At 43.6% G+C, this 14,677-nt stretch overlaps 54 non-coding genes across 54 annotated transcripts; all 54 read right to left on the bottom strand.

The window, feature by feature from the left end:
• Positions 1-81: 81 nt before the first annotated feature.
• Positions 82-153, bottom strand: TRNAA-UGC (transfer RNA alanine (anticodon UGC)). The gene has a single exon. It is a non-coding gene; the product is annotated as a tRNA-Ala (tRNA).
• Positions 154-511: 358 nt separating this feature from the next.
• TRNAA-UGC (transfer RNA alanine (anticodon UGC)) lies at positions 512-583 on the bottom strand. The gene has a single exon. It is a non-coding gene; the product is annotated as a tRNA-Ala (tRNA).
• Positions 584-642: 59 nt separating this feature from the next.
• On the bottom strand, positions 643-714 carry TRNAA-UGC (transfer RNA alanine (anticodon UGC)). The gene has a single exon. It is a non-coding gene; the product is annotated as a tRNA-Ala (tRNA).
• Positions 715-774: 60 nt separating this feature from the next.
• TRNAA-UGC (transfer RNA alanine (anticodon UGC)) lies at positions 775-846 on the bottom strand. Its single transcript has one exon. It is a non-coding gene; the product is annotated as a tRNA-Ala (tRNA).
• Positions 847-906: 60 nt separating this feature from the next.
• TRNAA-UGC (transfer RNA alanine (anticodon UGC)) lies at positions 907-978 on the bottom strand. Its single transcript has one exon. It is a non-coding gene; the product is annotated as a tRNA-Ala (tRNA).
• A 60-nt stretch (positions 979-1,038) lies between these two features.
• On the bottom strand, positions 1,039-1,110 carry TRNAA-UGC (transfer RNA alanine (anticodon UGC)). Its single transcript has one exon. It is a non-coding gene; the product is annotated as a tRNA-Ala (tRNA).
• Positions 1,111-1,300: 190 nt separating this feature from the next.
• On the bottom strand, positions 1,301-1,372 carry TRNAA-UGC (transfer RNA alanine (anticodon UGC)). Its single transcript has one exon. It is a non-coding gene; the product is annotated as a tRNA-Ala (tRNA).
• A 192-nt stretch (positions 1,373-1,564) lies between these two features.
• On the bottom strand, positions 1,565-1,636 carry TRNAA-UGC (transfer RNA alanine (anticodon UGC)). The gene has a single exon. It is a non-coding gene; the product is annotated as a tRNA-Ala (tRNA).
• A 358-nt stretch (positions 1,637-1,994) lies between these two features.
• Positions 1,995-2,066, bottom strand: TRNAA-UGC (transfer RNA alanine (anticodon UGC)). The gene has a single exon. It is a non-coding gene; the product is annotated as a tRNA-Ala (tRNA).
• Positions 2,067-2,125: 59 nt separating this feature from the next.
• Positions 2,126-2,197, bottom strand: TRNAA-UGC (transfer RNA alanine (anticodon UGC)). The gene has a single exon. It is a non-coding gene; the product is annotated as a tRNA-Ala (tRNA).
• Positions 2,198-2,257: 60 nt separating this feature from the next.
• TRNAA-UGC (transfer RNA alanine (anticodon UGC)) lies at positions 2,258-2,329 on the bottom strand. Its single transcript has one exon. It is a non-coding gene; the product is annotated as a tRNA-Ala (tRNA).
• A 60-nt stretch (positions 2,330-2,389) lies between these two features.
• Positions 2,390-2,461, bottom strand: TRNAA-UGC (transfer RNA alanine (anticodon UGC)). The gene has a single exon. It is a non-coding gene; the product is annotated as a tRNA-Ala (tRNA).
• Positions 2,462-2,521: 60 nt separating this feature from the next.
• On the bottom strand, positions 2,522-2,593 carry TRNAA-UGC (transfer RNA alanine (anticodon UGC)). The gene has a single exon. It is a non-coding gene; the product is annotated as a tRNA-Ala (tRNA).
• A 190-nt stretch (positions 2,594-2,783) lies between these two features.
• TRNAA-UGC (transfer RNA alanine (anticodon UGC)) lies at positions 2,784-2,855 on the bottom strand. Its single transcript has one exon. It is a non-coding gene; the product is annotated as a tRNA-Ala (tRNA).
• A 192-nt stretch (positions 2,856-3,047) lies between these two features.
• TRNAA-UGC (transfer RNA alanine (anticodon UGC)) lies at positions 3,048-3,119 on the bottom strand. The gene has a single exon. It is a non-coding gene; the product is annotated as a tRNA-Ala (tRNA).
• A 190-nt stretch (positions 3,120-3,309) lies between these two features.
• TRNAS-UGA (transfer RNA serine (anticodon UGA)) lies at positions 3,310-3,381 on the bottom strand. The gene has a single exon. It is a non-coding gene; the product is annotated as a tRNA-Ser (tRNA).
• A 59-nt stretch (positions 3,382-3,440) lies between these two features.
• TRNAA-UGC (transfer RNA alanine (anticodon UGC)) lies at positions 3,441-3,512 on the bottom strand. Its single transcript has one exon. It is a non-coding gene; the product is annotated as a tRNA-Ala (tRNA).
• A 60-nt stretch (positions 3,513-3,572) lies between these two features.
• Positions 3,573-3,644, bottom strand: TRNAA-UGC (transfer RNA alanine (anticodon UGC)). The gene has a single exon. It is a non-coding gene; the product is annotated as a tRNA-Ala (tRNA).
• Positions 3,645-3,834: 190 nt separating this feature from the next.
• TRNAA-UGC (transfer RNA alanine (anticodon UGC)) lies at positions 3,835-3,906 on the bottom strand. Its single transcript has one exon. It is a non-coding gene; the product is annotated as a tRNA-Ala (tRNA).
• Positions 3,907-4,097: 191 nt separating this feature from the next.
• TRNAA-UGC (transfer RNA alanine (anticodon UGC)) lies at positions 4,098-4,169 on the bottom strand. The gene has a single exon. It is a non-coding gene; the product is annotated as a tRNA-Ala (tRNA).
• Positions 4,170-4,397: 228 nt separating this feature from the next.
• TRNAA-UGC (transfer RNA alanine (anticodon UGC)) lies at positions 4,398-4,469 on the bottom strand. Its single transcript has one exon. It is a non-coding gene; the product is annotated as a tRNA-Ala (tRNA).
• Positions 4,470-4,659: 190 nt separating this feature from the next.
• TRNAS-UGA (transfer RNA serine (anticodon UGA)) lies at positions 4,660-4,731 on the bottom strand. The gene has a single exon. It is a non-coding gene; the product is annotated as a tRNA-Ser (tRNA).
• A 59-nt stretch (positions 4,732-4,790) lies between these two features.
• Positions 4,791-4,862, bottom strand: TRNAA-UGC (transfer RNA alanine (anticodon UGC)). The gene has a single exon. It is a non-coding gene; the product is annotated as a tRNA-Ala (tRNA).
• A 59-nt stretch (positions 4,863-4,921) lies between these two features.
• Positions 4,922-4,993, bottom strand: TRNAA-UGC (transfer RNA alanine (anticodon UGC)). The gene has a single exon. It is a non-coding gene; the product is annotated as a tRNA-Ala (tRNA).
• Positions 4,994-5,053: 60 nt separating this feature from the next.
• On the bottom strand, positions 5,054-5,125 carry TRNAA-UGC (transfer RNA alanine (anticodon UGC)). Its single transcript has one exon. It is a non-coding gene; the product is annotated as a tRNA-Ala (tRNA).
• A 320-nt stretch (positions 5,126-5,445) lies between these two features.
• Positions 5,446-5,517, bottom strand: TRNAA-UGC (transfer RNA alanine (anticodon UGC)). Its single transcript has one exon. It is a non-coding gene; the product is annotated as a tRNA-Ala (tRNA).
• Positions 5,518-5,875: 358 nt separating this feature from the next.
• TRNAA-UGC (transfer RNA alanine (anticodon UGC)) lies at positions 5,876-5,947 on the bottom strand. The gene has a single exon. It is a non-coding gene; the product is annotated as a tRNA-Ala (tRNA).
• A 59-nt stretch (positions 5,948-6,006) lies between these two features.
• TRNAA-UGC (transfer RNA alanine (anticodon UGC)) lies at positions 6,007-6,078 on the bottom strand. Its single transcript has one exon. It is a non-coding gene; the product is annotated as a tRNA-Ala (tRNA).
• Positions 6,079-6,138: 60 nt separating this feature from the next.
• Positions 6,139-6,210, bottom strand: TRNAA-UGC (transfer RNA alanine (anticodon UGC)). Its single transcript has one exon. It is a non-coding gene; the product is annotated as a tRNA-Ala (tRNA).
• A 60-nt stretch (positions 6,211-6,270) lies between these two features.
• On the bottom strand, positions 6,271-6,342 carry TRNAA-UGC (transfer RNA alanine (anticodon UGC)). Its single transcript has one exon. It is a non-coding gene; the product is annotated as a tRNA-Ala (tRNA).
• A 60-nt stretch (positions 6,343-6,402) lies between these two features.
• TRNAA-UGC (transfer RNA alanine (anticodon UGC)) lies at positions 6,403-6,474 on the bottom strand. Its single transcript has one exon. It is a non-coding gene; the product is annotated as a tRNA-Ala (tRNA).
• A 190-nt stretch (positions 6,475-6,664) lies between these two features.
• TRNAA-UGC (transfer RNA alanine (anticodon UGC)) lies at positions 6,665-6,736 on the bottom strand. Its single transcript has one exon. It is a non-coding gene; the product is annotated as a tRNA-Ala (tRNA).
• Positions 6,737-6,796: 60 nt separating this feature from the next.
• On the bottom strand, positions 6,797-6,868 carry TRNAA-UGC (transfer RNA alanine (anticodon UGC)). The gene has a single exon. It is a non-coding gene; the product is annotated as a tRNA-Ala (tRNA).
• Positions 6,869-6,928: 60 nt separating this feature from the next.
• TRNAA-UGC (transfer RNA alanine (anticodon UGC)) lies at positions 6,929-7,000 on the bottom strand. The gene has a single exon. It is a non-coding gene; the product is annotated as a tRNA-Ala (tRNA).
• A 190-nt stretch (positions 7,001-7,190) lies between these two features.
• TRNAA-UGC (transfer RNA alanine (anticodon UGC)) lies at positions 7,191-7,262 on the bottom strand. The gene has a single exon. It is a non-coding gene; the product is annotated as a tRNA-Ala (tRNA).
• A 191-nt stretch (positions 7,263-7,453) lies between these two features.
• TRNAA-UGC (transfer RNA alanine (anticodon UGC)) lies at positions 7,454-7,525 on the bottom strand. Its single transcript has one exon. It is a non-coding gene; the product is annotated as a tRNA-Ala (tRNA).
• Positions 7,526-7,753: 228 nt separating this feature from the next.
• On the bottom strand, positions 7,754-7,825 carry TRNAA-UGC (transfer RNA alanine (anticodon UGC)). Its single transcript has one exon. It is a non-coding gene; the product is annotated as a tRNA-Ala (tRNA).
• A 190-nt stretch (positions 7,826-8,015) lies between these two features.
• TRNAS-UGA (transfer RNA serine (anticodon UGA)) lies at positions 8,016-8,087 on the bottom strand. The gene has a single exon. It is a non-coding gene; the product is annotated as a tRNA-Ser (tRNA).
• Positions 8,088-8,146: 59 nt separating this feature from the next.
• Positions 8,147-8,218, bottom strand: TRNAA-UGC (transfer RNA alanine (anticodon UGC)). Its single transcript has one exon. It is a non-coding gene; the product is annotated as a tRNA-Ala (tRNA).
• Positions 8,219-8,277: 59 nt separating this feature from the next.
• TRNAA-UGC (transfer RNA alanine (anticodon UGC)) lies at positions 8,278-8,349 on the bottom strand. Its single transcript has one exon. It is a non-coding gene; the product is annotated as a tRNA-Ala (tRNA).
• A 60-nt stretch (positions 8,350-8,409) lies between these two features.
• Positions 8,410-8,481, bottom strand: TRNAA-UGC (transfer RNA alanine (anticodon UGC)). Its single transcript has one exon. It is a non-coding gene; the product is annotated as a tRNA-Ala (tRNA).
• Positions 8,482-8,671: 190 nt separating this feature from the next.
• Positions 8,672-8,743, bottom strand: TRNAA-UGC (transfer RNA alanine (anticodon UGC)). Its single transcript has one exon. It is a non-coding gene; the product is annotated as a tRNA-Ala (tRNA).
• A 190-nt stretch (positions 8,744-8,933) lies between these two features.
• Positions 8,934-9,005, bottom strand: TRNAA-UGC (transfer RNA alanine (anticodon UGC)). Its single transcript has one exon. It is a non-coding gene; the product is annotated as a tRNA-Ala (tRNA).
• Positions 9,006-9,065: 60 nt separating this feature from the next.
• TRNAA-UGC (transfer RNA alanine (anticodon UGC)) lies at positions 9,066-9,137 on the bottom strand. Its single transcript has one exon. It is a non-coding gene; the product is annotated as a tRNA-Ala (tRNA).
• A 96-nt stretch (positions 9,138-9,233) lies between these two features.
• TRNAA-UGC (transfer RNA alanine (anticodon UGC)) lies at positions 9,234-9,305 on the bottom strand. Its single transcript has one exon. It is a non-coding gene; the product is annotated as a tRNA-Ala (tRNA).
• Positions 9,306-9,495: 190 nt separating this feature from the next.
• Positions 9,496-9,567, bottom strand: TRNAA-UGC (transfer RNA alanine (anticodon UGC)). The gene has a single exon. It is a non-coding gene; the product is annotated as a tRNA-Ala (tRNA).
• A 59-nt stretch (positions 9,568-9,626) lies between these two features.
• TRNAA-UGC (transfer RNA alanine (anticodon UGC)) lies at positions 9,627-9,698 on the bottom strand. Its single transcript has one exon. It is a non-coding gene; the product is annotated as a tRNA-Ala (tRNA).
• Positions 9,699-9,758: 60 nt separating this feature from the next.
• On the bottom strand, positions 9,759-9,830 carry TRNAA-UGC (transfer RNA alanine (anticodon UGC)). The gene has a single exon. It is a non-coding gene; the product is annotated as a tRNA-Ala (tRNA).
• A 190-nt stretch (positions 9,831-10,020) lies between these two features.
• On the bottom strand, positions 10,021-10,092 carry TRNAA-UGC (transfer RNA alanine (anticodon UGC)). The gene has a single exon. It is a non-coding gene; the product is annotated as a tRNA-Ala (tRNA).
• Positions 10,093-10,414: 322 nt separating this feature from the next.
• On the bottom strand, positions 10,415-10,486 carry TRNAA-UGC (transfer RNA alanine (anticodon UGC)). The gene has a single exon. It is a non-coding gene; the product is annotated as a tRNA-Ala (tRNA).
• A 358-nt stretch (positions 10,487-10,844) lies between these two features.
• On the bottom strand, positions 10,845-10,916 carry TRNAA-UGC (transfer RNA alanine (anticodon UGC)). Its single transcript has one exon. It is a non-coding gene; the product is annotated as a tRNA-Ala (tRNA).
• Positions 10,917-11,106: 190 nt separating this feature from the next.
• On the bottom strand, positions 11,107-11,178 carry TRNAA-UGC (transfer RNA alanine (anticodon UGC)). The gene has a single exon. It is a non-coding gene; the product is annotated as a tRNA-Ala (tRNA).
• Positions 11,179-11,631: 453 nt separating this feature from the next.
• On the bottom strand, positions 11,632-11,703 carry TRNAS-UGA (transfer RNA serine (anticodon UGA)). Its single transcript has one exon. It is a non-coding gene; the product is annotated as a tRNA-Ser (tRNA).
• Positions 11,704-11,762: 59 nt separating this feature from the next.
• On the bottom strand, positions 11,763-11,834 carry TRNAA-UGC (transfer RNA alanine (anticodon UGC)). The gene has a single exon. It is a non-coding gene; the product is annotated as a tRNA-Ala (tRNA).
• Between the last annotated feature and the right edge of the window lie 2,843 nt (positions 11,835-14,677).

Genomic DNA, 14,677 nt, shown 5'->3' with positions numbered 1-14,677 from the left:
TCATCCACTGAGCTATATCCCCTTCGGATGGATGAGTGGAGATTTTCAGAAAAGAATACATATTTTGTTAAAACCGCGAAATGGAGATACCGGGGGTTGAACCCTGGACTTCTCACATGCAAAGCAAGCGCTCTTCCACTGAGCTATATCCCCTTCGGATGTACAAGTAGAGATCATCTTAAAAATTCAATTCAATTCAATCAAGTGTTTTGTAATTCAAATAAATTATTTTAGACTAAAACCGCGAAATGGAGATACCGGGGGTTGATCCCGAAACTTCTCACATGCAAAGCAAGCGCTCTTCCACTGATCTATATCCCCTTCGGATGTACAAGTAGAGATCATCGTAAAAATAAATACTCTTAGTCTAAAACCGCGAATTGGAGATACCAGGGTCGAACCCGGGATGTCTCACATGCAAAGCGAGCGCTCATCCACTGAGCTATATCCCCTTCGGCGGGATCAGTGGAGATTTTCAGAAAAGAATACATATTTTGTTAAAACCGCGAAATGGAGATACCGGGGGTTGAACCCAGGACTTCTCACATGCAAAGCAAGCGCTCTTCCACTGAGCTATATCCCCTTCGAATGCATGAGTGGAGATTTTCAGAAAAGAATACATATTTTGTTAAAACCGCGAAACGGAGATACCGTGGGTTGAACCCGGGACTTCTCACATGCAAAGCGAGCGCTCTTCCACTGAGCTATATCCCCTTCGTATATACAAGAAGAGGTCATCGTAAAAATAAATACTCTTAGACTAAAACCGCGAAATGGAGATACCGGGGGTTGAACCCGGGACTTCTCACATGCAAAGCGAGCGCTCTTCCACTGAGCTATATCCCCTTCGGATATACAAGAAGAGGTCATCGTAAAAATAAATACTCTTAGACTAAAACCGCGAAATGGAGATACCGGGGGTTGAACCCGGGACTTCTCACATGCAAAGCGAGCGCTCTTCCACTGAGCTATATCCCCTTCGGATATACAAGTAGAGATCATCGTAAAAATAAATACTCTTAGACAAAAACCGCGAAATGGAGACACCGGGGGTTGAACCCGGGACTTCTCACATGCAAAGCGAGCGCTCTTCCACTGAGCTATATCCCCTTCGGATATACAAGTAGAGATCATCGTAAAAATAAATACTCTTAGACAAAAACCGCGAAATGGAGACACCAAGGTCGAACCCGGCACTTCTCACATGCAAAGTGAGCGCTCATCCACTGAGCTATATCCCCTTCGGATGGATGAGTGGAGATTTTCAGAAAAAAATACATATTTTGTTAAAACCGCGAAATGGAGATACCGGGGGTTGATCCCGGGACTTCTCACATGCAAAGCGAGCGCTCTTCCACTGAGCCATATCCCCTTCGGATGTACAAGTAGAGATCATCATTAAAGTAAATCCTTTTAGACTAAAACCGCGAATTGGAGATACCGGGGGTTGATCCCGGGACTTCTCACATGCAAAGCAAGCGCTCTTCCACTTAGCTATATCCCCTTCGGATGTACAAGTAGAGATCATCGTTAAAATAAATCCTTTTAGACTAAAACCGCGAAATGGTGATACCGGGGGTTGAACCCGTGACTTCTCACATGCAAAGCGAGCGCTCTTCCACTGAGCTATATCCCCTTCGGATGTACAAGTAGAGATCATCTTAAAAATTCAATTCAATTCAATCAAGTGTTTTGTAATTCAAATAAATTATTTTAGACTAAAACCGCGAAATGGAGATACCGGGGGTTGATCCCGAAACTTCTCACATGCAAAGCAAGCGCTCTTCCACTGATCTATATCCCCTTCGGATGTACAAGTAGAGATCATCGTAAAAATAAATACTCTTAGTCTAAAACCGCGAATTGGAGATACCAGGGTCGAACCCGGGATGTCTCACATGCAAAGCGAGCGCTCATCCACTGAGCTATATCCCCTTCGGCGGGATCAGTGGAGATTTTCAGAAAAGAATACATATTTTGTTAAAACCGCGAAATGGAGATACCGGGGGTTGAACCCAGGACTTCTCACATGCAAAGCAAGCGCTCTTCCACTGAGCTATATCCCCTTCGAATGCATGAGTGGAGATTTTCAGAAAAGAATACATATTTTGTTAAAACCGCGAAACGGAGATACCGTGGGTTGAACCCGGGACTTCTCACATGCAAAGCGAGCGCTCTTCCACTGAGCTATATCCCCTTCGTATATACAAGAAGAGGTCATCGTAAAAATAAATACTCTTAGACTAAAACCGCGAAATGGAGATACCGGGGGTTGAACCCGGGACTTCTCACATGCAAAGCGAGCGCTCTTCCACTGAGCTATATCCCCTTCGGATATACAAGAAGAGGTCATCGTAAAAATAAATACTCTTAGACTAAAACCGCGAAATGGAGATACCGGGGGTTGAACCCGGGACTTCTCACATGCAAAGCGAGCGCTCTTCCACTGAGCTATATCCCCTTCGGATATACAAGTAGAGATCATCGTAAAAATAAATACTCTTAGACAAAAACCGCGAAATGGAGACACCGGGGGTTGAACCCGGGACTTCTCACATGCAAAGCGAGCGCTCTTCCACTGAGCTATATCCCCTTCGGATATACAAGTAGAGATCATCGTAAAAATAAATACTCTTAGACAAAAACCGCGAAATGGAGACACCAAGGTCGAACCCGGCACTTCTCACATGCAAAGTGAGCGCTCATCCACTGAGCTATATCCCCTTCGGATGGATGAGTGGAGATTTTCAGAAAAAAATACATATTTTGTTAAAACCGCGAAATGGAGATACCGGGGGTTGATCCCGGGACTTCTCACATGCAAAGCGAGCGCTCTTCCACTGAGCCATATCCCCTTCGGATGTACAAGTAGAGATCATCATTAAAGTAAATCCTTTTAGACTAAAACCGCGAATTGGAGATACCGGGGGTTGATCCCGGGACTTCTCACATGCAAAGCAAGCGCTCTTCCACTTAGCTATATCCCCTTCGGATGTACAAGTAGAGATCATCGTTAAAATAAATCCTTTTAGACTAAAACCGCGAAATGGTGATACCGGGGGTTGAACCCGTGACTTCTCACATGCAAAGCGAGCGCTCTTCCACTGAGCTATATCCCCTTCGGATGTACAAGTAGAGATCATCGTAAAAATAAATACTCTTAGACTAAAACCGCGAAATGGAGAAACCAGGGTCGAACCCGGGACATCTCACATGCAAAGCGAGCGCTCATCCACTGAGCTATATCCCCTTCGGCTGGATCAGTGGAGATTTTCAGAAAAGAATACATATTTTGTTAAAACCGCGAAATGGAGATACCGGGGGTTGAACCCAGGACTTCTCACATTCAAAGCAAGCGCTCTTCCACTGAGCTATATCCCCTTCGGATGCATGAGTGAAGATTTTCAGAAAAGAATACATATTTTGTTAAAACCGCGAAATGGAGATACCGGGGGTTGAACCCTGGACTTCTCACATGCAAAGCAAGCGCTCTTCCACTGAGCTATATCCCCTTCGGATATACAAGTAGAGATCATCGTAAAAATAAATACTCTTAGACAAAAACCGCGAAATGGAGACACCGGGGGTTGAACCCGGGACTTCTCACATGCAAAGCGAGCGCTCTTCCACTGAGCTATATCCCCTTCGGATATACAAGTAGAGATCATCGTAAAAATAAATACTCTTAGACAAAAACCGCGAAATGGAGACACCAAGGTCGAACCCGGCACTTCTCACATGCAAAGTGAGCGCTCATCCACTGAGCTATATCCCCTTCGGATGGATGAGTGGAGATTTTCAGAAAAAAATACATATTTTGTTAAAACCGCGAAATGGAGATACCGGGGGTTGATCCCGGGACTTCTCACATGCAAAGCGAGCGCTCTTCCACTGAGCCATATCCCCTTCGGATGTACAAGTAGAGATCATCATTAAAGTAAATCCTTTTAGACTAAAACCGCGAAATGGAGATACCGGGGGCTGAACCCGGGACTTCTCACATGCAAAGCAAGCGCTCTTCCACTGAGCTATATCCCCTTCGGATGGATGAGTGGAGATTTTCAGAAAAGAATACATATTTTGTTAAAACAGCGAAATGGAGATACCGGGGGTTGAACCCTGGACTTCTCACATGCAAAGCAAGCGCTCTTCCACTGAGCTATATCCCCTTCGGATGTACCAGTAGAGATCATCTTAAAAATTCAATTCAATTCAATCAAGTGTTTTGTAATTCAAATTAATACTTTTAGACTAAAACCGCGAATTGGAGATACCGGGGGTTGATCCCGGGACTTCTCACATGCAAAGCAAGCGCTCTTCCACTTAGCTATATCCCCTTCGGATGTACAAGTAGAGATCATCGTTAAAATAAATCCTTTTAGACTAAAACCGCGAAATGGTGATACCGGGGGTTGAACCCGTGACTTCTCACATGCAAAGCGAGCGCTCTTCCACTGAGCTATATCCCCTTCGGATGTACAAGTAGAGATCATCGTAAAAATAAATACTCTTAGACTAAAACCGCGAAATGGAGAAACCAGGGTCGAACCCGGGACATCTCACATGCAAAGCGAGCGCTCATCCACTGAGCTATATCCCCTTCGGCTGGATCAGTGGAGATTTTCAGAAAAGAATACATATTTTGTTAAAACCGCGAAATGGAGATACCGGGGGTTGAACCCAGGACTTCTCACATTCAAAGCAAGCGCTCTTCCACTGAGCTATATCCCCTTCGGATGCATGAGTGAAGATTTTCAGAAAAGAATACATATTTTGTTAAAACCGCGAAATGGAGATACCGGGGGTTGAACCCTGGACTTCTCACATGCAAAGCAAGCGCTCTTCCACTGAGCTATATCCCCTTCGGATGGATGAGTGGAGATTTTCAGAAAAGAATACATATTTTGTTAAAACCGCGAAACGGAGATACCGTGGGTTGAACCCGGGACTTCTCACATGCAAAGCGAGCGCTCTTCCACTGAGCTATATCCCCTTCGGATATACAAGTAGAGGTCATCGTAAAAATAAATACTCTTAGACTAAAACCGCGAAATGGAGATACCGGGGGTTGAACCCGGGACTTCTCACATGCAAAGCGAGCGCTCTTCCACTGAGCTATATCCCCTTCGGATATACAAGTAGAGATCATCGTAAAAATAAATACTCTTAGACTAAAACCGCGAAACGGAGACACCAAGGTCGAACCCGGCACTTCTCACATGCAAAGCGAGCGCTCATCCACTGAGCTATATCCCCTTCGGATGGATGTGTGGAGATTTTCAGAAAAGAATACATATTTTGTTAAAACCGCGAAATGGAGATACCAGGGTCGAACCCGGGACTTCCCACATGCAAAGCGAGCGCTCATCCACTGAGCTATATCCCCTTCGGATGGATGAGTGGAGATTTTCAGAAAAGAATACATATTTTGTTAAAACCGCGAAATGGAGATACCGGGGGTTGAACCCTGGACTTCTCACATGCAAAGCAAGCGCTCTTCCACTGAGCTATATCCCCTTCGGATGTACAAGTAGAGATCATCTTAAAAATTCAATTCAATTCAATCAAGTGTTTTGTAATTCAAATAAATTATTTTAGACTAAAACCGCGAAATGGAGATACCGGGGGTTGATCCCGAAACTTCTCACATGCAAAGCAAGCGCTCTTCCACTGATCTATATCCCCTTCGGATGTACAAGTAGAGATCATCGTAAAAATAAGTACTCTTAGTCTAAAACCGCGAATTGGAGATACCAGGGTCGAACCCGGGATGTCTCACATGCAAAGCGAGCGCTCATCCACTGAGCTATATCCCCTTCGGCGGGATCAGTGGAGATTTTCAGAAAAGAATACATATTTTGTTAAAACCGCGAAATGGAGATACCGGGGGTTGAACCCAGGACTTCTCACATGCAAAGCAAGCGCTCTTCCACTGAGCTATATCCCCTTCGAATGCATGAGTGGAGATTTTCAGAAAAGAATACATATTTTGTTAAATCCGCGAAACGGAGATACCGTGGGTTGAACCCGGGACTTCTCACATGCAAAGCGAGCGCTCTTCCACTGAGCTATATCCCCTTCGTATATACAAGAAGAGGTCATCGTAAAAATAAATACTCTTAGACTAAAACCGCGAAATGGAGATACCGGGGGTTGAACCCGGGACTTCTCACATGCAAAGCGAGCGCTCTTCCACTGAGCTATATCCCCTTCGGATATACAAGAAGAGGTCATCGTAAAAATAAATACTCTTAGACTAAAACCGCGAAATGGAGATACCGGGGGTTGAACCCGGGACTTCTCACATGCAAAGCGAGCGCTCTTCCACTGAGCTATATCCCCTTCGGATATACAAGTAGAGATCATCGTAAAAATAAATACTCTTAGACAAAAACCGCGAAATGGAGACACCGGGGGTTGAACCCGGGACTTCTCACATGCAAAGCGAGCGCTCTTCCACTGAGCTATATCCCCTTCGGATATACAAGTAGAGATCATCGTAAAAATAAATACTCTTAGACAAAAACCGCGAAATGGAGACACCAAGGTCGAACCCGGCACTTCTCACATGCAAAGTGAGCGCTCATCCACTGAGCTATATCCCCTTCGGATGGATGAGTGGAGATTTTCAGAAAAAAATACATATTTTGTTAAAACCGCGAAATGGAGATACCGGGGGTTGATCCCGGGACTTCTCACATGCAAAGCGAGCGCTCTTCCACTGAGCCATATCCCCTTCGGATGTACAAGTAGAGATCATCATTAAAGTAAATCCTTTTAGACTAAAACCGCGAATTGGAGATACCGGGGGTTGATCCCGGGACTTCTCACATGCAAAGCAAGCGCTCTTCCACTGAGCTATATCCCCTTCGGATATACAAGAAGAGATCATCGTAAAAATAAATACTCTTAGACTAAAACCGCGAAATGGAGATACCGGGGGTTGAACCCGGGACTTCTCACATGCAAAGCGAGCGCTCTTCCACTGAGCTATATCCCCTTCGGATATACAAGTAGAGATCATCGTAAAAATAAATACTCTTAGACAAAAACCGCGAAATGGAGACACCAAGGTCGAACCCGGCACTTCTCACATGCAAAGTGAGCGCTCATCCACTGAGCTATATCCCCTTCGGATGGATGAGTGGAGATTTTCAGAAAAAAATACATATTTTGTTAAAACCGCGAAATGGAGATACCGGGGGTTGATCCCGGGACTTCTCACATGCAAAGCGAGCGCTCTTCCACTGAGCCATATCCCCTTCGGATGTACAAGTAGAGATCATCATTAAAGTAAATCCTTTTAGACTAAAACCGCGAAATGGAGATACCGGGGGCTGAACCCGGGACTTCTCACATGCAAAGCAAGCGCTCTTCCACTGAGCTATATCCCCTTCGGATGGATGAGTGGAGATTTTCAGAAAAGAATACATATTTTGTTAAAACAGCGAAATGGAGATACCGGGGGTTGAACCCTGGACTTCTCACATGCAAAGCAAGCGCTCTTCCACTGAGCTATATCCCCTTCGGATGTACCAGTAGAGATCATCTTAAAAATTCAATTCAATTCAATCAAGTGTTTTGTAATTCAAATTAATACTTTTAGACTAAAACCGCGAATTGGAGATACCGGGGGTTGATCCCGGGACTTCTCACATGCAAAGCAAGCGCTCTTCCACTTAGCTATATCCCCTTCGGATGTACAAGTAGAGATCATCGTTAAAATAAATCCTTTTAGACTAAAACCGCGAAATGGTGATACCGGGGGTTGAACCCGTGACTTCTCACATGCAAAGCGAGCGCTCTTCCACTGAGCTATATCCCCTTCGGATGTACAAGTAGAGATCATCGTAAAAATAAATACTCTTAGACTAAAACCGCGAATTGGAGAAACCAGGGTCGAACCCGGGACATCTCACATGCAAAGCGAGCGCTCATCCACTGAGCTATATCCCCTTCGGCTGGATCAGTGGAGATTTTCAGAAAAGAATACATATTTTGTTAAAACCGCGAAATGGAGATACCGGGGGTTGAACCCAGGACTTCTCACATTCAAAGCAAGCGCTCTTCCACTGAGCTATATCCCCTTCGGATGCATGAGTGAAGATTTTCAGAAAAGAATACATATTTTGTTAAAACCGCGAAATGGAGATACCGGGGGTTGAACCCTGGACTTCTCACATGCAAAGCAAGCGCTCTTCCACTGAGCTATATCCCCTTCGGATGGATGAGTGGAGATTTTCAGAAAAGAATACATATTTTGTTAAAACCGCGAAACGGAGATACCGTGGGTTGAACCCGGGACTTCTCACATGCAAAGCGAGCGCTCTTCCACTGAGCTATATCCCCTTCGGATATACAAGTAGAGGTCATCGTAAAAATAAATACTCTTAGACTAAAACCGCGAAATGGAGATACCGGGGGTTGAACCCGGGACTTCTCACATGCAAAGCGAGCGCTCTTCCACTGAGCTATATCCCCTTCGGATATACAAGTAGAGATCATCGTAAAAATAAATACTCTTAGACTAAAACCGCGAAATGGAGACACCAAGGTCGAACCCGGCACTTCTCACATGCAAAGCGAGCGCTCATCCACTGAGCTATATCCCCTTCGGATGGATGAGTGGAGATTTTCAGAAAAAAATACATATTTTGTTAAAACCGCGAAATGGAGATACCGGGGGTTGATCCCGGGACTTCTCACATGCAAAGCGAGCGCTCATCCACTGAGCTATATCCCCTTCGGATGGATGAGTGGAGATTTTCAGAAAAAAATACATATTTTGTTAAAACCGCGAAATGGAGATACCGGGGGTTGAACCCTGGACTTCTCACATGCAAAGCAAGCGCTCTTCCACTGAGCTATATCCACTTCGAATGCATGAGTGGAGATTTTCAGAAAAGAATACATATTTTGTTAAGACCGCGAAATGGAGATACCGTGGGTTGAACCCGGGACTTCTCACATGCAAAGCGAGCGCTCTTCCACTGAGCTATATCCCCTTCGGATATACAAGTAGAGGTCATCGTAAAAATAAATACTCTTAGACTAAAACCGCGAAATGGAGATACCGGGGGTTGAACCCGGGACTTCTCACATGCAAAGCGAGCGCTCTTCCACTGAGCTATATCCCCTTCGGATATACAAGTAGAGATCATCTTAAAAATTCAATTCAATTCAATCAAGTGTTTTGTAATTCAAATAAATTATTTTAGACTAAAACCGCGAAATGGAGATACCGGGGGTTGATCCCGGGACTTCTCACATGCAAAGCAAGCGCTCTTCCACTGAGCTATATCCCCTTCGGATGTACAAGTAGAGATCATCGTAAAAATAAATACTCTTAGACTAAAACCGCGAATTGGAGATACCAGGGTCGAACCCGGGACTTCTCACATGCAAAGCGAGCGCTCATCCACTGAGCTATATCCCCTTCGGCGGGATCAGTGGAGATTTTCAGAAAAGAATACATATTTTGTTAAAACCGCGAAATGGAGATACCGGGGGTTGAACCCAGGACTTCTCACATGCAAAGCAAGCGCTCTTCCACTGAGCTATATCCCCTTCGAATGCATGAGTGGAGATTTTCAGAAAAGAATACATATTTTGTTAAAACCGCGAAACGGAGATACCGTGGGTTGAACCCGGGACTTCTCACATGCAAAGCGAGCGCTCTTCCACTGAGCTATATCCCCTTCGGATATACAAGTAGAGGTCATCGTAAAAATAAATACTCTTAGACTAAAACCGCGAAATGGAGATACCGGGGGTTGAACCCGGGACTTCTCACATGCAAAGCGAGCGCTCTTCCACTGAGCTATATCCCCTTCGGATATACAAGTAGAGATCATCGTAAAAATAAATACTCTTAGACTAAAACCGCGAAATGGAGACACCAAGGTCGAACCCGGCACTTCTCACATGCAAAGCGAGCGCTCATCCACTGAGCTATATCCCCTTCGGATGGATGAGTGGAGATTTTCAGAAAAAAATACATATTTTGTTAAAACCGCGAAATGGAGATACCGGGGGTTGATCCCGGGACTTCTCACATGCAAAGCGAGCGCTCTTCCACTGAGCTATATCCCCTTCGGATGTACAAGTAGAGATCATCATTAAAGTAAATCCTTTTAGACTAAAACCGCGAAATGGAGATACCGGGGGCTGAACCCGGGACTTCTCACATGCAAAGCAAGCGCTCCTCCACTGAGCTATATCCCCTTCGGATGGATGAGTGGAGATTTTCAGAAAAGAATACATATTTTGTTAAAACCGCGAAATGGAGATACCGGGGGTTGAACCCTGGACTTCTCACATGCAAAGCAAGCGCTCTTCCACTGAGCTATATCCACTTCGAATGCATGAGTGGAGATTTTCAGAAAAGAATACATATTTTGTTAAGACCGCGAAATGGAGATACCGTGGGTTGAACCCGGGACTTCTCACATGCAAAGCGAGCGCTCTTCCACTGAGCTATATCCCCTTCGGATATACAAGTAGAGATCATCGTAAAAATAAATACTCTTAGACTAAAACCGCGAAATGGAGATACCAGGGTCGAACCCGGGACTTCTCACATGCAAATCGAGCGCTCATCCACTGAGCTATATCCCCTTCGGATGGATCAGTGGAGATTTTCAGAAAAGAATACATATTTTGTTAAAACCGCGAAATGGAGATACCGGGGGTTGAACCCTGTACTTCTCACATGCAAAGCAAGCGCTCTTCCACTGAGCTATATCCCCTTCGGATGTACAAGTAGAGATCATCTTAAAAATTCAATTCAATTCAATCAAGTGTTTTGTAATTCAAATAAATTATTTTAGACTAAAACCGCGAAATGGAGATACCGGGGGTTGATCCCGGGACTTCTCACATGCAAAGCAAGCGCTCTTCCACTGAGCTATATCCCCTTCGGATGTACAAGTAGAGATCATCGTAAAAATAAATACTCTTAGACTAAAACCGCGAATTGGAGATACCAGGGTCGAACCCGGGACTTCTCACATGCAAAGCGAGCGCTCATCCACTGAGCTATATCCCCTTCGGCGGGATCAGTGGAGATTTTCAAAAAAGAATACATATTTTGTTAAAACCGCGAAATGGAGATACCGGGGGTTGAACCCAGGACTTCTCACATGCAAAGCAAGCGCTCTTCCACTAAGCTATATCCCCTTCGAATGCATGAGTGGAGATTTTCAGAAAAGAATACATATTTTGTTAAAACCGCGAAACGGAGATACCGTGGGTTGAACCCGGGACTTCTCACATGCAAAGCAAGCGCTCTTCCACTTAGCTATATCCCCTTCGGATGTACAAGTAGAGATCATTGTTAAAATAAATCCTTTTAGACTAAAACCGCGAAATGGTGATACCGGGGGTTGAACCCGTGACTTCTCACATGCAAAGCGAGCGCTCTTCCACTGAGCTAAATCCCCTTCGGATGTACAAGTAGAGATCATCGTAAAAATAAATACTCTTAGACTAAAACCGCGAAATGGAGATACCAGGGTCGAACCCGGGACATCTCACATGCAAAGCGAGCGCTCATCCACTGAGCTATATCCCCTTCGGTTGGATCAGTGGAGATTTTCAGAAAAGAATACATATTTTGTTAAAACCGCGAAATGGAGATACCGGGGGTTGAACCCAGGACTTCTCACATTCAAAGCAAGCGCTCTTCCACTGAGCTATATCCCCTTCGGATGCATGAGTGAAGATTTTCAGAAAAGAATACATATTTTGTTAAAACCGCGAAATGGAGATACCGTGGGTTGAACCCGGGACTTCTCACATGCAAAGCGAGCGCTCTTCCACTGAGCTATATCCCCTTCGGATATACAAGTAGAGGTCATCGTAAAAATAAATACTCTTAGACTAAAACCGCGAAATGGAGATACCGGGATCGAACCCGGGACTTCTCACATGCGAAGCGAGCGCTCTCCACTGAGCTATATCCCCTTCGGATGGATGAGTGGAGATTTTCAGAAAAGAATACATATTTTGTTAAAACGGCGAAATTGAGATATCGGGGGTTGAACCCGGGACTTCTCACATGCAAAGCGAGCGCTCCTCCACCACCTGTGCTACGGTCGTGAATGTAATCATACGCAGAGGGGGGTTGGCACTATTTTGAAATGAAGCGGGGATTCTCATATTACACGGCGCGAGGAAGAACCTATTAACTGTACTTTTTGTTTATATATATATATAAATATATACTTTTGGTAATCTTTGTTGTATTTTAAAATAATTTCAATTGTTGCACTCAAACAAACTCGATTTAAAAAGCAAAAGCTGGGAAATTTCAAAATACGATGTTAATTATATTGATGAAGTCTTAATAAAGTGGGCTTGTACTTTCAATTTTCTCAATCTTTTAGCCAATACATTCATTATTAAATGTTTTTGAAGTGACCCTAGTAGAAATGATTTGCCTTGATTATATGTCAGGAATGAAATTTTAATTTAAAAATACACATTTCTGTAACTTATTGCTCATTTCTAGGGCAATATTCGAAAGTCATAAGCTGGACTTTTTAGAAACTTAAAATTTTTAATGAACCTAATTTAGCAAACGTAAGTGAATTTTCGGCCAATAAAGAAGTACCAAATGCATTTCTCTCTTACGACATTTCACCCCGATTTAGAAAGTTCATTGTGTCATGACTCCCACGCCGCTCTCAATTTTCGACGGCCGACAGGAATATTTCAGTCCGTCTTCGCCCTTTGGAGCGTCCAGAACTATTATCGTGTCCGCCGCCCCGAAAAGGGTCGTGTCAACTTCGCTATCTTTCCTAAATATGGCTTTGCCAGTAAATTTCAGTCAATTACAATCCAGTACCCAATCATAAATTCGTTTTTGATTTCATAAGGTCGTGACATTAATGGCTTTAACAGTAGTCCTTCTTGCGGTTTTACTCGTCATTCATTCGGTAGTAACGGACAAATATAAACATATGTCCAAAACTAAAATTGTTAAGAAATTGGTCCGAGAAACGCTGGAAAATGTCTGGGATAACACGTCGCTCTTGTGTGCTGAACGTAAGGAAGTTTTTTATCATTTCGTGCCACTGGTTTTGGAGGAAAAATAATTCTGATCGTGGTTGGGGCATAACACCTTTGACACGAGACTGGTGGGCTCCTAAAAAGGTTTTCGCTCTACGATTCTTAGACTTGGAAAATATTTTCTATAGCGATTTCCACCGTTCTACCCCACATTACTTGTCGTCTGCTGGCTTCGTCGTGGCTTATCGGAGTGACTTTCATTCTGTTTTTCTTGGGTTGTTTCTTGCGAACCGAGTTCACGACAGAAAGTTACAATAGCATTGACAACCTATCGGACTTGATCAAATCGGGAATTCCATCTGTTATGATCGAAGGAACTGGAACATTCGAATATCTTTTGGTGAATATCCACGTTAATATTAAGTCCTCTATTCACTCGACGTCATTGGTTCGTATTTAGGCTGCCAAGGATACAGTTGTTCAGGAATGGCTAGACGCAGGGCCGGATTAAGGGGGGGCAGAGGGGGCACCTGCCCCCGGGCGCCAGACAAATAGGGGCGCCCAAGAAGTCTGGTGATACCCAAATCTGAGCGATTGTTTTATTAAATTTTCGAAAACCTCAAAAACACGACGTTAGTTTTGAATGATTACGGGACTGTTTTTCGTTTTTAAATAGCGTGAGCGTATGAAAAGTTTTGAATTTCGATGGTTGTCTATCGTGATTCGTATTACGTGTATAGGCTACATTCTTGCTTAGAGAAAAAAGAGTTTAGAAGTAGTTTTTGTCTTTTATTCCCACGCTTTTGCTTAGGATCCACTTCTAGTCTATTTTCGCCTACTTTCCCACAATTTCCATTTCCCAACTTTCCATGCTGTTCCCACGCTACTGTTGCTACAGACTAGAGTGTTGCAACGAGCAAGGGCTAACGGAATTTCGTGAATCATAGATTCGCTGGTTTTTCTTTCAGTCAGTCGCAAGTCGTACGTCGGTTCTAAAATATAATTAAAATAATTAAATTAGGTAAAGGCTTAAGGTTAATTAACTTGATTCGGGCTCTTGTAGTTATTTTGTTAACAATGAGTGAACCAGGAAAAACAAGAAGCTAAGTGGAGCCCAAAGCCGAAAAAGAGAAGCTGAAAGTTCTATGAGAGAAAAGGAACTTCTCGAAAAAGTACCAAAAACTAATTCTTTCTTTACAACATTATCGACGAGGGAAACTCCGGAAAATGAAATATCAGAAACGGAAGCCGACATCAAAGACTCTATCGAGACATCTTTTATTACCAAATCCAAGGATGCAGCGGATGATATTGATAAAAATCACGGCAATGTACATGTTTCAGCTGAATCAAGTTCACTTTCAATATCAAAAGAAAATGAGAAAATTCTCGAAAAGGAATTAAAGGAGGATAGTTGTGATAGTTTGGGAAGCGATCCAGCTCTTTGGAGTTTAAATGATAATACACGAAACCAAGTTGCAGCTAATCCTGTTATTCAAAATATTGAAGATATAGACTTTTTAAAGACGGAGCGCAAAATCGGTAACATTTACAGGCATTTATCTAAAGATGCTTTCACACGAACCTTAGTTGTACTGTGTTCCGTGTTTATTGTTTTCCGATAAAAGGGCTTCTAATTCCATAGATGGGCACTATCATATCATTT

Source organism: Phalangium opilio, unplaced genomic scaffold (assembly GCF_054372755.1).
Source record: "Phalangium opilio isolate 3A_F unplaced genomic scaffold, DU_Popi_V2 ptg000088l_1, whole genome shotgun sequence".
NCBI lineage: Eukaryota > Metazoa > Arthropoda > Arachnida > Opiliones > Phalangiidae > Phalangium > Phalangium opilio.
The sequence above is the reverse complement of the archived record's forward strand: the minus strand, read 5'-3'. Positions and strand labels throughout refer to the sequence as shown.